Source organism: Rattus rattus, chromosome X, assembly GCF_011064425.1.
Source record: "Rattus rattus isolate New Zealand chromosome X, Rrattus_CSIRO_v1, whole genome shotgun sequence".
In the NCBI taxonomy this organism is placed as follows: domain Eukaryota; kingdom Metazoa; phylum Chordata; class Mammalia; order Rodentia; family Muridae; genus Rattus; species Rattus rattus.
Window position 1 is genome coordinate 47,812,816 of NC_046172.1, and position 966 is coordinate 47,813,781.

Here is a 966-nt window from a genome sequence, read left to right on the forward strand (position 1 = left end):
CTCATTGTACTTCGTTCAATTTACATGTGCTTCCATTTTAATTCCTTCAACTGTTTGATTGTGTTTCTGGAATTCTTTCAGGCATTTTACTGACTCCTCTCTGTGGAAACTACTTTGTTTATTTATAATTTTCCTTGCATTCTTTCAGGGGATTTTTGTGATTTCACCTCTCTGTAGGCTTCTCTTTGTTTTATTAATGTTTTCCTGTGTTTCCTGGGGAGTTCTTCACGCCTTTTCTTGAAGTCCTCCAGCATCATGATCAAATATGATTTTGAAACTAGATCTTTTTTCTGGTGTGTTTGGATATTCTGTTTTTTGCTTTGGTGGGAGAATGGGCTCCGGCGATGCCATGTAGTCTTAGTTTCTAAGTTGCTTGGATTCCTGCGTTTGCCTCTCACCATCAGATTATCTCTAGTGTTACTTTGTTCTTCTATTTCTGACAGTGGCTAGACTGTCTTGTAATCTGTGTGTCAGGGTGCTGTGGACCTGTTTCATGTTTTTTTCAGCCAAAGTTATAGGGAACAGAGTGTTCGTTCCAGGCGTGTAGTTTTCCTATCTACATTTCTTTCAGCTGTTCCACAGGGCCTGTGTCTTGAGTTCACCAGGCAGGTCCTTGGAGCAGAAAAGTTGGTCTTACCTGTGGTCCTGAGGCTCAAGTTTGCTAGTGGGTGTTGCTTTATGAGGCTCTCTCTTCACGGTGGCAGCAACAGGGAAGATCTCGCACCCTTTCCAGAGCTTCTGCAACAGAATTCAGATGATGCTTGGTGTTTTCCTCTGGAAGCAGTAATGTGGGCAGGTGCTGTCTCTGGTTTTCCCAGGCGTTCTGCCTCTCTGAAAGGTGGCTCTCCTCCCACGGGACGGGTACAGAGAACTGTTTATCTGGTTTGTCCCTTTGGTTCCAGTGGTGTCTCAGATGCAGGGGATCCATGCTGCTGTGCCCTTTATCAAGGGACCCCAGAGGCTGCA